We start from the raw sequence: 16,094 nt of genomic DNA on the forward strand, positions 1-16,094 counted from the left end.
ACTCCACCTGCCTTCCCCACCTGCTGGTTGTGGTGCTGTTTCTCTCCACTGGATGCTTTGCTTATCTGAAGCCAACCTCAGGGACCTCGTCCATGTCTGACCTGGTCATTTCTATGTTCTACATGGTGGTGCCCCCCACCTTTAATCCCGTCATATACAGTCTGAGGAACCAAACCATGAAGTTGGCTGTGGAGAGACTGCTGAAGGGCCAATACTATAAGATGTGAGATAGCACAATCTAAAATTACAGCCCCTCATTTATTCAGTTTTTCCCTTTAACTCTGCATGTTATCGTTTATAAAGTACAGATTTCTTGCATTAGGATTTTTCCTTTTCGAGAAATTTATATTCTCATATTCTTCCATAAGCTGTAAAGGTTTCCTGATTACTGCTATCATTTTTCAAACCTCCAATTATGTGATGTTCATAAACTGAATTCCCACTAACATTTGAAAACATAGAAAGAAGAGCATTGAAAGAATGCTCTAGATCTCACACATCACCAACATTTATGTGAAACCAAGCAGTGGAAAACGGGGTTTATCCTCGGGAGCACACTGTCACTGGACCCCAGTCCTGGGGCACTCGGTTCCCTCGGCCTGTGTGTGTCTCTACTGAGGGCCCCATCCTGTGGAGGGGAGGGGAGACAGCTGAGTGGGGTCCCCCAACCCTTCCAATTATAATGGGGTGTCTCCCTATATAAGACATTCATGTTTCTGTTCAAAAGACAAATGGAAACCACAGCTGACTCTGCCAGAAATGGAAGGATGGAAACTTCCTTGGGGATCTGCAGTCTATGCTAAACCCTACAACTCATGTGAATATTAATTTCTATGATGCCTGATTTGATTGTAACAGGGCTACACTGTTTAAGTACTACAATAAAAGTAAAAAGTGTATGATATTTATTGAGGAACTACATTTTTACTTTTCAAATATATGTTTTTTTTATACACATCATTTTTTATACACATCAAATAAAGGTCTTATTTTTGGGTTCCCTTAGTTTTTGAAATTGTATTTTGAGTCTTACGCCAGGACTTCTTGTTGACTCTGGAAGATGACAATCACTTCCCTTTTCTTCTACTTTGGAAATAGCTATTTATTATACTATGTAAAGAACATTATGTAAAGGTCAGCATGACACAATTTGTAAATATTTATTCTTGTACATCATTTGTACCCTAAATACTCACCTTCTCATTATTGTCTTCCTTCTACTGAGACCAAGAGCTGGGTTGATGTTCTTCCCTCAAGAGTATTTTACTGGAGTAGGTCGCTGTGTCTCCACAGTCTCCTGACTGATCATTACATACTCAGTCCAGAAACCATTTCTTTTAAAATATATATATGAGAACCACCAAACCAAGTCCATTCAGATTTCAGAATTGAACATGTGCTAGAAAATCACAAAAATAAGCTTTCATTTCAATGAATGTATTTGAGTAAAGACCTATCCCCTTGGGATCCTTATTTCAGTCTCCTCTGTTTTTCAAAATATTTTCAGTTCTTCACTTGGACAAAACTTCTGTCTTTTGAGATGGGGATTTGATTTCATGAGTGACATAATATGAAGTCATGTGAAGTTATAACTTGCCACCATCAAATAAACGCTTTATTCATGGGTTTTGGTGGCTTTAATTTGGGGGTTAGTTTCCCACTCTGTATTCACAGGGCCACTGCACTCCACAAAACACCCATTACTACCTCATCCACTTCCATGCCCACCCTCTATCCCCTGTTACCTCTGGTAACTACATGTTTTCCCTAGTCCAAGATTTGCTTTTGTCACATTTTGTACTACAGGATTTCTGTATTTTCTATTCCCAGATGAGTGAGACCATCCACTATCTGTCTCTTGCTGTCTATTATTTCACGTTATAAAATCACCACAAGGTCCATCCATGTTGACCCATATACATGATTGCATGTTTTTCATAGCTGTATAGTATTCCATTGAGTGTGGACCCACATTATTTATTCCTTCCTCTGTGCACAGCCCTTGGGTTGGGGCCATGAACAGCAACGGTGGATGGCGTGCCTGTGAACATGGGTGTACGTGGTCTGCCTTGTAGTGTCTGGGCATCTGGGACAAACACCTAGCAGAGGTTGCTCCATCCTGTGGTTGTTCTGATTTTGTTGTCTGAAGAAATCTCCAAGCCTTTTTCCCAAAAGAGGTGAGAGGCCCATTCTCTCCCTCCCTCACCTCCTGGTGTGTCCAGTCTCTTGATTGGTCCCTGCTTGCAGGGGAGAGTGACAAGTTACTGCAGTTTAACTTGTGTTCTCTCACCATTAGTGCTGTTGTACAATATTGTGTGGATTGAAATGACGATAGGACCCAAAACCATAAAATAGCAGATAGAAAACATGGGGTGATGTCCTAGTGGACACAGACTCCAGAATGTTTACAGGGACACAAGTCTAAGGAGAAGGGAACAAGAGCATTTCGGAACAAGTGGCCCCCCGACACTTGAGCGCTCCTGGGACTAGAAACGGCTGTGAGCACAGGCCCTGCGCGTGGAGAAGCCACGTGCACCCCACACTCCTGGCAAGGGCAAGTGTCCATTACACAAGTGTGTCCCCACCACAACAGGGAGCAGCACACCAGTTAAGACACTGGCCAAGGCCGACACAGACAGTCTCTAAGGAGGACACGCTGGTGCCAGCAGAGTCGCTGGCAGGTTGGATTCAGGCTCCAGACCATGCTCCGAGCTTCGCAGGCACCTCCTGACCCCCTCACAGATGTGTTTGTTCCCATCCCATGATGGGCTCACCCTGCAGGGCCAGTGGAGTCCAGGGCGTGATCATGTCATTATTCAGCATTAACATCTAATAAGCTGGGCGGACTCTGTCCTGCTGCCTCCAGGGACCTCTGAGAGCTGCCGGTGACAATGCTTCCGCTTATCACACTCAGCCCACACTTTCCATCATGTCACTTTCCCCTCACAGAGTGTGCTGGACACACAAATCCATGTGGTCCAAGTCTGTTTTCTGAGAGACTTAAATGTGGGGAATGTGTTCCTGGATGTCGAGAAGCTTTTCACAGCCGAGGTTAGCAGGAAGGACTAACTATACTTTTTCTCAAGTCATGAACAGAACATTCAGATGACACAGATTACCCCATGATACCTGGGGGCAACAGCCCCAGTTGCTCCTCCATCAGGTACCTCACAACCTTCTCCCTGAACCCCTATATAGACACCAGCCCAGCGTTATCTCCTGTCCCTGTTCCCGCAGTCATATCCTCTGCTGAGTAGGAGCAAAGGGGGTGTCCTCTCCCCAGAGGGCACCCGACAGAGTGCGCAGGGGACCCCCTCCCTGCAGGCAGGTGCCTCCCAGGGCAACCGGGAGAGCCAGGCCCAGCCCCAGGTAGGGAACTGGGGGACAACCTTTGGTGGACAGGGGGAATTGCAGGCCTGGAAGGAGGGCCTCTCCTCAGCGACCACATGCCAGGAGCTGAGGTCAAAGCTCTCTGCCCTCGAGTCTGGGGAGGTCATCATGGGTCATGGACACCATGGACACTGAGCTGGGCCCACCCACCACGTGGACCCACACTGTCTTTAATAATGGGACCAGCACCTAGTCCCCATGGCAGGTCAGTTGAGGCTGATGGAGTCTGAGGAGGAGGAACCAGAGTTCAGTCTCCACAGGAGTCAAGACTAACATAACTGCCTCTGGCACCCTCAGTGCATTAATTATCACTGGGATGTGCTGCAGGACAATGCCAATTAAGACAGTCAACAACAATAAAAAATGCACTTGTCCCACTGGAGGAAGTTCCCCGAGGGCTGGAATCTGGACAATGTCCAACACACGGACACCAGCTCCAGAGCTCAAATAGCCAAGCCCTGAGGCCCTTCTCGGTCCAGCAGAAAGGTCAAAGCTCCTCAGGCCTCTGCTCTGGAGTCAGACGTGCCTGCCCCGAGTTTTCTGAGGCCTTAGAGCTAGCGTCACGGCCGCACAGCTGAGAATCCGGCATCTCCTCTGTGGATGCCATTTGCTGGCTTCGCAGGAAGCAAAATTTAAAAGACAACTTGCCTCGCAGGTTGTGGGGGCTGTACTGGCGTGTGTCTGGGAGAGTCACTTGGTTTAAGGGGATGGTGCTAAGTCACGGAAGCCAGAGTTGGAAGAGACCCAGAGGCCTTCCTGGGCGGCCCGGACCAGAACGCAGAGCTGACCCAGTCACCGACATGCCTGGCAGGTCCACAGGCCCAGGGCACGGGGCAGCAGCCAAAGTGGGTAAAGCCTGTGGTGCTGGGGTGGTGGGTGTGTAGACACTGCGACTGGGGGGGTTACCCCCTAGGTCGTGTGCACCCCGTCATGCAATGTTACCTCAGCGATGAAAAGACCACAATTTAAAAAAAAATCCATAGATTAAAAAAAAATATATAGATTTGAGAACAAAGTAGAAATTGTTATTTCACGATAAAAGTAGTGATAGCTAAAGGGGTATTTTATTGCTTGGTGCAGTAATTGTGCAGTTTTCACAGCCAAATGTCGGGAGCAGTTTCAGTGGAGAAAATGTTTTTTTTTTTCTCTTTAATTGAAGGTGTAGCTCTGATTTTGGTTTTAATAGATTTGCCACTTTCCTGCTACATGTGACAACTATCTGGTTCCAGGCCACTATGTGCTCAGCCCATGAGCACACTAAGGGACTTTGTGTTCAATTCTAAGTGAAATCATAAGAATGAATGACAAGACATTAAACACAGTGAAACTGATCAAACAAGGCTAAAGCTAAAACGCTAACACTGTCTTTCCCAGACCCAGTTGATCAATGGCATATCTGATTCGGATGGAAATTCAGGAAAATGGAGGCAATGCCTGATGAGTTGAGACCTTTCATGTTGTGAATATTGACTCTGTGAATGAGTCGAGCACAGCCAGGTCAGTGTCTCCTTAATCTCCTAGCAAAAGCCCAGAGGGTAGAGCCCCCTGCATGGGGGTTTTGTAGACAGCAGGCGGAGACCTTTCGCGTGGGGTGGGTAGAGCAGGTTGTGGCACAGGGTGCTGCTCACCAGGCCGTGCTGACATTGGATTCCCGGACGGTGGGCACACGGGCTGGCTTGGCAGGGCCCGGGAGGAAGGGACGGACACAGGCGGGCCTGGTCCACTGGTCGTTCTTTCCACTGACTGGAAAATATGCGAGGGTTTTCCAGGTCTTATTATTGTAAGTTGAAATTTCAAATCTTTCTGTCTTTCATATGAAAAACTTTCATATGAAAATGTATCAGGACACATTCAAGGTGAAAATGCAATTCTTTGACAGGATGAAGCTACTTGGAGAATGACTAGGGATGAGACCAGGGAGGACCAGGAGTGTGGGTGGTGAGAAGCTGCTGTGATTGTTGTCTGAGGTACCCAGTTACACTCAGTCTGGGGAGACTGGACAGCACTGATTTCTTCCTCCCCACATTTTTATACAGTGATGTCTCCAGAGGTGACCAATCTGATCATCATGACAGAATTTGTCCTCCTGGGGTCCCCCACCCAGGGGACCATGGGCTTCTTACACCTGCTGCCTTTCTCCCTGGTCTAAATGTGCACCCTGCTGGGGAACAGGCTTATCGTCCTCATCACCACCCTGGACCGGCACCTCCACAGCCCCATGTAATTCTTCCTGAGGGGTCTGTCCTACACGGACCTCTGCCTCATCTCAGCCATGGTCCCCAAGTCCATTGCCAACTCTCTGAGGCAGAGCAGTACCATCTCCTTCCCAGGCTGTGTACTCCAGGTCTTCATAATGATCATTTCAGCAGCTACAGAGATGAGCCTCCTCATGGTGATGAGCCTTGACCGCTATGCTGCCATCTGCCACCCCCAACACTATGAGGTCCTCATCAGCAGGGACAGGTGTGTGCAGCTGACAGCTGTGTCCTGGCTGGGTGGGGGTCTCCATGCTGTGATGCACACACCTGGAACCTTCTCCTTGCCCTACTGTGGGTCCAACATGGTCCACCAGTTCTTCTGTGATGTCCAGTTATTGCCTATTTCCTGCTCAGGAAATTTGATGAGCAAATTTGTTCCCATTCTCATTAGTGTGGCCTGGAGTATCTGCTGTCTTATTTTCATTGCCATTTCCTATGTCCACATCTTCTCTGCTGTCAGGAAGATCCCATCCACAGATGGGAAGGCCAAGGTCTACTCCACCTGCATTCCCCACCTTCTGGTTGTGGTGTTTTTTATCTCCACTGGATGCTTTGCTTATCTGAAACCGACCTCAGGGACCCTGTCCACGTCTGACCTGGTCATTTCTATGTTCTACACGATGGTGCTCCCCACCTTTAATCCCATCATATACAGTCTGAGGAACCAAGCCTTGAAAATGGCTGTGGGGAGACTGATCAATGGCCAGTACTCCAAGATGTGAGATATTGAAATCTAAAATTATAACCTCTCATTAATTCAGCTTGTCCCCCCTCACTCTTAACATGTTATTCATAAAGAATAAATTTATTGAATTAGGATTATTCCTTTGTCCCAAATTCATATTCTCACATTCTTCAATAAACCCTGCTTCCTAAAATTTCCTGAAATACTTTGCCAACCGTCTCCCTGTGTTTATTTCATAAACTGAATCCAGCTCATGGTTAAAGCCATAAATTTTCTGTGGAAAGAATGTTCTGGAACTCACATATCACCAACCTTTACATGAAATGAAGCAGTGTAAATAGGGGTCTGTTCTTGGGAGCACAAGGTCATGGGACCCCAGTCCTGGGCACTCAGTCCCCACAGCCTGTTTGTGTCTCCATTGGGGGGATCCTGTCCCTGTGGAGGGTAGGGGAGCACAGTTTATTGTTGGACCCCATCCCTCACAATTCCTAATGGGACATGTTCCTCTAGGAGAAGGTCATGTTTCTGCTCACAGGATAAAGGGAAACCACACTTGACTCTGCCAGAGGTGGAAGGATGGAACCTTCCTTGGTTCGTAGAAATCTGTGACTGAAACCTGGAATGGATGGAATATCAATTTCTATGATGCCAGTTTTGATGCCAGTGTGACTGCACCCCCTCGATGTGGTGTTTGCAAAAGTAAAGTTTTATGAATTATTTTTGAAGAACTACAGTTTTACTTAAAAATTTGTAATTTTTAATTCGTTATTGTGTTTAGGTTCCTTTGGTTTTCCATATTGTATCTTGATCCTATACTAGGTCTTCTTCTCAATTTTCTTATATATTGCACTTAAGTTCACTTTTTTTATACTTGGGAACTGTTTTTTTGTTATGTAAAACATCATGCAAACTAAAGCCTGACAATATTTGCTGTTTTTTTTTTTTTATAGTCCTACACATCTGCACTGCACGTACGGAGGTTCTCACATTGTTCCCTAACACTGAGAACGTGAGCTGGGGTGACGTCCCTCCTCTCCGGAGCAGGTCACTGTGTCTCCAAACTCTCTTGGCCGATGAGCACATATTGTCCATGAAACTATTTATGATAATAAAATGTAGTTAATCACAAGACATGCCTCGCCCTTTCAAATTTCAGAATGAAATCTGAGTTAGAAAATCACTCACAGTAATATTCATTTTAGTGATAGCATGAGAGCACAGTCCCCACCCCCTTGGATATGATGTCATTCCCTGTTCAGATTCCTGTTAATTTTCTATTGTTCTTTGAACAAATGCAGTGAGTGTCTGTTGAGAAGGGATCTTTACCATGAGTGTTTCATCACACCATCATGTTAATTTGTTATTTGTTCTTATAAAAGGAGGACACATATTTACACTTTTTACTGTTTTTACTGTTTACTGTGGGTCACTTTTCACTCCCCCACCTGCACAAGTGTCCACTCATAATCTACTAAGTGCCTTGCAGTGCCCTCCCTGTCCATCCACACTCATATCTCCTCCCTATTCCCTCTCCCTGTTCCCTCTAATAATGAGCAAAACTTTGCACTTGGTCCAACATTTCCTTTTGCTGTTCACCACTATATTTTCTCAGTTATTGGCCTTTTTATATTATAATACACAGATGGGTGAGAACCAGCCAATATCTTTCACTTTTTGACTTATGTCACTAGCATAAGCACCTCAAAGTCCACCTTTGGTCCCTAAGGGCACTAGTTCACCTTTTTAATAGCTGTGTAGTATTCCATTTTGTGTGGACCAACATTATTTATTTATTCACTCCACTGTGCATAGCAATTGGGTTGGGGCCATGACCCGCAACAGTGGTCAGTGCTGCTGTGAACACTGGTGTGCATGGTGCATCAGAGCTTCTGCACATCTGGGACAAATACCTGCAGAGGTTGGTCCAACCTGTCGTTGTTCTGTTTTCATTGTCTGAAGACATCTCCAAGCTGTTTTCCCAGCAGAGGTGAGAGGCCCTTTCTCTCTGTCCCTCACCTCCTTGCTGTGTCCAGTCTCCAGCTGGGTTCCTTCTCACGGGTGACAATATATTACAGTTTGGATTTCTGTTTTCCTTATTATTAGTGCAGTTGAACAATTTGGAATGGATTAAAATCTACATTGATGAGGGCTTAAAATACCAGAAAGAACACCTGGGTGCTGCCCACTGCACATCCACCCCACAGATGAACTTGGGGACACATCACCAAGGACCAGGGAACAAGGACACATAGGGACAAGTGGCCCGCCCCCCACTAGAGAGCTTCTGTGCCTCAGAAAAGCCATCTCAAAATGGGTCCCTGCATTGGGAGAAAATTGTGCACATCACACACCTGACAAGGTGATTGTCCAAAGTACACAAAACCTACAAATCCAGCACAGAGACACCCCAATCCAACGCGGCCTCAGACCCCCAGAGACATTTTCTAGGAGAAACGCTCAGTGGCCCTGAAGAGTCATTTGCAGATTTTATTCAGGGTGTAAACCTTCCCTGCTCTGTAGCTTGTCTTCATGTCTGAAGTGACGTGAACGTGCTTCCACGAAGGCTCAGGTGTTGGTGTGCGTGACTTTCAATCTCTCACCTCCTCTGTGCTTCTTTATAATTTTATCATGTGAGTATAATCTATCCCAAATTAGTCCTGCTGGGTCATTTCCTGCGGCTCTGACGGTGGCAAAATGGTCCTTTCCATCCCGCCCGCCCGCTGCCCCCTGTCCCCCCAGGGCCTCCGGGGTGACACGTCCCTGAGTCTGTTCTCTGAGACGCACCCACGGGCGCCTGGGTGGACGCTGAGCTCCAGGACCAAGGGGGAAGGACATGCCCTCGTTGGCCGAGCCGCGACCCAGTCTCTGCAGCCATGCGGGTTCCCCGAGACCCCACGAGCAGAGCCCAAATCCTGCCCTTCAGGCCGGGTCCCCTGGCAGAGCAGGGTCACGCTCCAGGCCGAGGGCAGACAGGGTCGCGGCGTCCGACCCTCAAACATGCCCGCGGGGATCCCCGGAGTTGGGGGAAGTGCCAGGCGCCCTCCTGGCCAAGGCCTCGGCCAGTCACCTGGGCAGCGCCTGTCCCCCTGCGGCCCGGGCCAGCCCCGGGCTCCGCGCGGACACCCCTGACCCCCGCCTGCCCTCGGGCCGCGTCGGCCTTGCGGAGCCCTTGGGGTGCAAATACCCATGTTTCAGCCAAAGGCGCACACGATGGGGGGTTCCCGACTGTCCTGCATGACCTCCCGGCCCGCGGGCCCAGCCGGCCGCACATGAAGGGGTCGCCCCATCAGGGAGGACATGGACTTCGGTCACACCGTGTACCCCCGCCTCACGGTCGGCGCCGCCACCCCGGGCAGCCAGCGCAGCGCTGACCCCTGCCCGGACGCGGGGGATGCCGCGGGGGACCCGCTCGGCGGCCTGTCTGGGAGGACGCCCCTGCCCGGGGTTGGAGAGACCCCGGGAACCTCGTCCTCCAGCGGCCGCACCCTCCCCCGGGCTGCAGACCCGGGCTCGGGTGGCCGAGGCTGGACCTGGTCGACCCGGCGGACCCCGACCCCCGGCTCCCCGGGCTGCACCCTCGGGCCGCGCCAGGGGACCCGGGCCTGGCCGTGTCCACCCCGAGCGGGACTGTCCACGTGAAGGCGACGTCCACGGAGTCAGCAGCAAGTGAGACTCGCAGGCGCCGGAGGGGCCGGCGGGATGTCGGGACAAGGAGAGGTGTTGGGACCCCGCAACTCGCGCTTCGGGGATCTGGCTTCTGCCGTTCTGGCCCCAGTCCAGGCCAACACACTGACAAGTGAGAGATCACAGTCTCAGTTACAACCCCTGCTTTACTCAGGTTTCCCTCTCACTCTCACACGTCCTCACTTCCAGATAGACTTTTCTCTTAACATTAATGCTTTGCCCGAAACTTATATTCTCATGTTTTTCCTTGAAGTTTGTTCTGTAAGTTAATACAGTCTTTTACAAAACCCATCCTCAAGTGAAGCTCATAGCTGGAAATCTATGCCATGTTAAAAAACTGTGATGAAGGGCCTCCCCTAGTGGCGCAGCGGTTGAGCACTGGGCTGGGAAGCTGCCCGCTGCCTCTGCAGTGCCAGTTCGATCCCCAGCTGCTCCCTGGCCATGGCAGGAGGGTCCCGCGTGGAGCACAGACCTCTCCTGCCACCCGCTGCTCCCCTCAGCAGTGTACTTTGTCAGTCTGCCTGCTCTGCTCCCCGCTCTGGCTCTGGTGAATCCTCTCAACCTCCCGTGCTTCTGACTGTACCCAGTGCTTGTATAAATAAATAAATAAATAAACCTTTAATAAAAAAATGTGATAAAGTTTGCAAGAAGTCACACATTTCTGACTCAGAAAGAAGTCAGAACTCAGAGGTCACCAACAGTTGCTACTAACAGTGACAAGATGCAAGTTATTTTCTCCCAGGAGCACTGGTCTCGGGACCTGGGCACTCGGTTCCCACTCAGCATGTGTCTCCCCTGAGGCCCGTCCTTCTGGTGAGCAGGGGGCACAGCTGAATGCGTGCTCCCACCCTCACGATTCCTAATGGGGCATCTTCCTCTAAGAGACATTCATGTTTCTTCTCAAAGTTTGCGTAGCAACTACACTTGCCATGAATCTGCCTGAAGTGGGAGTTGGACGGAGACCAGGGAATTGGCGTCTGGGGCTGAAATCTGTCATGGACGTGACTGTTACTTTCTATGACATCTGACTTGATCCTATCACCACTCTACTCCTGTGATGCAGTGTTCTTTTTTTAAAGTAGCTGAATTATTTTTGAGTCAGTGCATTTCTACTTCAACGTTTAATGTTAAGACCTTTGATGTTGGGCCTCCTCAGTGGCACAGCGGTTGAGCGCTGGGTTGCAAAGCTGCACACAACCTCTGCAGTGATGGTTCGATCCCTGGCTGCCCCCCGGCCACCTGAGGAAGGTCCCACATGGTGCACGGACCTCTCCTGCCGTCTGCTGCTCCCCTCAGCAGTGTGCTTCGGTCCTTCTGCCTGCTCTGCTCCCTGCTCTGGCTCTGGTGAATTTCTAACCCTCCCGTGCTTCTGACTGTACCCAGTGCTTGCATACATGAATAAATAATTAAATAAATAAATATTTACCAAAAAATAAAAAAAAGTGCTTTGATGTTGTTGTGTTCATTTTCAGGTTCTCTGAGTTTTCCAAATCGTACCTTGATTCCTCTACCAGGTTTTCTTCTTGACATTCTTTTAGATAACACTTAAGTTCACTATTTTTCTACTTCAGGAATCATGTTATCTTTTTATATGATGTAAAACTTTATATAAAGTAAAACACTGCAATATTTATGAATTTTTATTCTCCTGAAGCTTCTGTGCTATAAACCCTGAGGCCTCATGACTGTTTACCCACTCTGAGAACATGAGCTGGGGGGATGCTCCTCGCTCAAGCATTTTCTCTGGAGCAGGCCACTGGGTCTTCAAGTGCTCCTAAGCGATCATAACATACTCCCTCCAGAAAATACTTCTTTTAAAAAATGTATGTTAATGACCAGACTGACTCCATTCAGATTTCAGAATAAAATCTGTGTCGGAAAATCTCTCAAGTTAATAATCTTTCCAATGAACGACCTTGATCTTCTGTTTCTCCTCCCAGGACTTCATCACTCTCTGCTCACATCCTTTACATACTTTCTGTCTTTCCTTTGAAGAAAACTCTAAACTCTGTTGAGAAGAGGATCTGACTTCAGGAGTGGGGTAACATGGGCTCATGTTAAATAACAATTGCCACTTAAAGGAAACGCTCATTGTCACATCTCTGTTCTCTTATTGTGGGCTGCATGTCTGCCCCTCTGTGTGTGCGCGTCTCCCCTCACACTTCGGGGAAGACCCACATGAATACCCACTTGTTTCCACACTTTATCCCTCTCCTACCCCAGTCTCAACTGGTAACAGTGAATTTATTCACTAGTGCAAATAGGTTTTGCTGTATTTTGTAATGTCAGTTTTCTGTATTTTCTTTTTTTTTAAAAGATTGCTTTATGCATACAAGAACTGGGGCACAGGCTAGAGTTGTGAGGGGTGAGATGATTCATGAGAGACAGAGTGGAGAACAGAACAGGTGCACTGAGTGAAATACACTGATGAGGGGAGAAGCAGATGAGGCAGGAGAGGTCTTCTGTGCCCTGTGGGTAGCTCCCTGGCTAGGGATCGAACTCGTGCAGCAGTGGCTGTGGCTAGCTTCATAGGTTGCATCTTAACCCTTGGGCTAACAGGGAGGCCTGGTTTTATGTATTTTCTATCCCACAGATGAGTGAGACCATCTGCTACTGTCTATCACTATCTGTTTTTTTTTTTTCAATTAACAAGATAACTTTAAGGTCTACCTAACTTGTCCCAAACATATGTGTACAATTCCACTGATTATGGTCCCATGTATTTTCTACATGATTATTCCTTCTAGTTCTATGGACACTAATATCATCTATGTCTGCTGTTTCATTCAAACCATTTAATACCATATCATGTGAATATGTCATTATTACACTCTCCACGTAAGTCCTGAAAATTGGTGAAAACTGAAAATTTCAACTGTCCCCTACAACACTTGAACAATTAGAATATCATATCTGTCAAAAAAGTCAATAGACAAAGCTCCCCCACAACTCCCCCACAGCCCCGCGGCTCCCCCTCCAGCCCAGGCCCCAGTGTCTCCACCTAGCACACCTCCCAGACATTGCCCAGGCACAGCCCCAGAGGACACATGACCATGCCCAGCCCTTCCCCACCCTGGAGAGCCTATCCCTGCTCCTCCAGCACAGCCCTGGTCTGGGGAAGACCCACAAGGACAGGTGTGCATGGAGATGGGGTGTGCAGGTCCCAGTTTTCCTTCCCCCAGGACCCGACATTGTCCTGGAACTGAATGATCTGGGCTCGGCGTCCCCGTGCGGCATGTCCTGACACCTCCTCTGTCAGATTCCTGCCCCTGTGGCCTCACTGCTGCCTCCTGGTCCGTCCCCTTGTCTCCTCATCTCCCTACCCCTGACTCCCCGCATCTGAGGACCCAGAGACCACATTTCCCGCAGAGTCTCCTCCTGGGTCACACCCACACATCCCTCCTGCAGGATGTGCTCGTCCACCACCGGGTCCCTCCCGGCCCCTCTGTCCCCTCAGACTCATGCACATCTGTGCAGGGAGGAGGCCGCTCCAGAGCTGAGCCGGACGGTCTGTGCGTGTGGCTGTCCCTGCTGGTCCCAGGGCCCCGGATCCCCCGGGTGCAGGTTTGTTCCTCCCCCCAGGCCCGTGTGTGAGTGGGGGCGCCTGGACAGGGGGCAGCCCTGCCCACTCTTCTCCCCACCAATCTCATCCCCCCCACCATGGGATGATGGATGGAATGTCCTGGAGAGGCAGGATCTTTAGGAGAATGTGCTGCTATAGAATTATTGTATGAGACTAGAGGAAAAAAATTTTTGCTATTGTAATGGAAACAAGAAAACAAATTCAGAACCTACTGTTTTGTGCCCTCTGCCAAAACATTTTCAGTGACTTAAAATAATATTTATATTGATAATATTATATTTTATATAGCTGTGTTGCTGTGTGGAGTCAGGTAAAATGTTCACATCCATGATAGACTGATTTCTACACATGACTATCACTTCAGTGTGAAGGAAAAAAAAAAAGATCAATGTTTATCGCCTTAAAATTTATGAATATCTCACTCCCGATTGTGTCATATTCTTGGGATGAACATGTGAAGTTTTCCCTTTTATACTACTAGTGTGAATTTTAACTTCCTCTTAAGATTCTTCCTCACTGTTCCTAAATAGCTCTCGTATGTGTGATATTTAACATGTGATGCACTTTCATTCCAGTGTTCTCAATGCCGAAATACATGGCTATGAACAATAATTGTCAGATAGACCATAATTAAAATATTATATGACCACAAATATATTAAAAACCTAAGCTGCAGAAGTCCTTTAGTTGAAGAAAAGTAAAATAAAAATATTTTCCCTCTTTGAAATTCATTCCAGTAAATATGGCACTGTGAAATTGAATTGTGAGTTTTAAATATTAGCTTTCAGTTATAAGATGAATATTTTAACTACTGCTCCTCTGAAATGCAAAATGCATTGTGAAATGATACTTGGTGGTAAAACACGTTACCTGAAAAAAGAAAAAATAAAAATCTCTTTTGTAGGACAACAAAATGAGGTCAGTTGTTCATATTGAAAAGCTGACACTTTGAAATGCAGATCAATCATATATCTATTTTTAATGAATAGAAAACATTTAGTTACAAGGGGAACTTCTCTACCTTATTTGACTCACATGTCCAGTCTGTCCTGTGTCCAAAATGGGGTTGTGAGGTCACCAGAGGCTGAGACCAGGGGACGGGACAGAACGGTGGGAGACTCAGAGATGGCCCAGCAGGAGGGCACGGCTGGTGACAGGTGACCCGTCCCGCCTCCTGGATGGCGTCAGCTTTGGATTTGAAGACGAGAAGTGGGTGCCTCCAGCTTCGTCCTTTCTCAGGGTTGCCTTGAGTGGCCCAGGGTTGTGCTTCTGTGACATTTTCAAATTATTTATTCTAAATCTGTGAAAGGGCTGTCAGAAATCTGACAGGGTATGCCGTGAATTGGTAGCTGGCTCCTGTCCTTTTGACACTTTCTCCTTCTGATTCATAAACTTGGGGTCTCTTTCCACATAGTGTATCTTCTTCAATTTTAATTGTTGGTGTCTATAGTTTTTAGCATGTAGATTTTCTACCCCTTTGGTTCAACATCTCCCTCAATATGTACTCTTTTTGAGGTTTGTCTAAATTGAATAGTTTCTTTCTTTTTGGATCATTACTACAGAAACATAACTAGTTTTTGTCAGTTGGTTTTGTGTCCCGTAACCTTCCTGAGTTTGTCAGTTCTGATTGTCTTTGGAGGGGGTTTCTTGGGCTGCCTATAGAAGATTATATGCAATTTTAATTCTTCTTTTCTGATGTTGGATTCCTTTTATTTTACTTTTTTTTTTTTGCCTTATTGGCCTTCCAGTGAGATACACATGGGGAAATAACAATCTCTTCAATCAGTGGAAAAACTGTGACCTCACCTTTTCACATTATTGAATGGCTTTTCCTTCCCTCCCAGCCAAAAAATCACTTATCTACTTTTTTTTCAAAGATGTTCATTAGTATGAAAAGGCCGTTTTCGTTGTCAGTCCTTTTCCAGCTGTGATCCCGGCTCTCTTAACACAGGCCTCTGTGACCAGGACACAGAAGAGCTCCTCACTCAGTCACAGCAATTTCAGATTGTTGTCCAGGATTATGGTGGATCATTCCTCTCTTCTACCCCACCCAATAAACGTGTTCAATCCCCACAGCTTCTCCCTCATCGCTCCTCCATTGTTGTGGTAAGTTCTCCCATCCCTAGGCTCTCTAGACCCTCCTGGACGGCGCCTCCGCCCAAGGCTGCTGAGTCATTGTCTGGCACCCAGGCTGCTGCCCCGGGGCTGACTGGACTGCATGCATCGCGCCTTCCCTTTCGGCCCCACATGCTGAACTAGCAGCTGCTATTTTGGCTCTTTCTTCATTTCCTTCACAGTCACTTAACATCATTTCTGACTCTTCATCTGTTACCTCACAGTATAAGACATCCCCTCTGCTCTTCTTAATACTAATAATGATAAAGCCCTATACAAAGGTCAGAACTGTCCAGTCACAGTCATATGATCCAAACATTACAAGGTGCCTTTCCTATCAATCAAGAGCAGAACGTTTGATCACTCTGGTGTGCATCAA

This window comes from Talpa europaea (genome assembly GCF_964194135.1).
Source record: "Talpa europaea genome assembly, chromosome: 8".
NCBI lineage: Eukaryota > Metazoa > Chordata > Mammalia > Eulipotyphla > Talpidae > Talpa > Talpa europaea.